Raw genomic sequence first — 497 nt, forward strand, 5'->3', positions numbered from 1 at the left:
AATCCAAACATAATCCAAATAAGATACACAGACTTGACTTGACTTGACGAGGTATGAGCAGACTTGACTAGGCATGAACATATTTGATAAGGCACAAACAGACTAGAATCACCGACAGCGGGTTACAACTTCAATACACGACGAAGACTATGGGAACAGGATGGCTACTTATATTAGACAATGAGGGTCACATGACAAGAACAAACCAATGGGAAACAAGACACATGACTAAGACAACCAATCAGAACATGACACAATGAACAGAGGAACCAATGGCATGAATACATGAGGGCAAGGGAAGCATGACACAAACTGGGACCATGACTACAATTACAAAATAAAAGACATGAAAACATGAACATGACAAAACCCAAACACCACTGTGACGAGAGGGATGGGGCCGAGAGCCGTGGGAACGGAGCGAGGCTGGTGGAGTAAATGCTAATGCACGACACCTGCGCCACTCACCGGTCTCGAGTCCCACGGAGGAGCTCCGG

This window comes from Sinocyclocheilus anshuiensis, unplaced genomic scaffold (assembly GCF_001515605.1).
Source record: "Sinocyclocheilus anshuiensis isolate Anshui unplaced genomic scaffold, SAMN03320099.WGS_v1.1 scaffold284, whole genome shotgun sequence".
Taxonomy (NCBI): Eukaryota; Metazoa; Chordata; class Actinopteri; order Cypriniformes; family Cyprinidae; genus Sinocyclocheilus; species Sinocyclocheilus anshuiensis.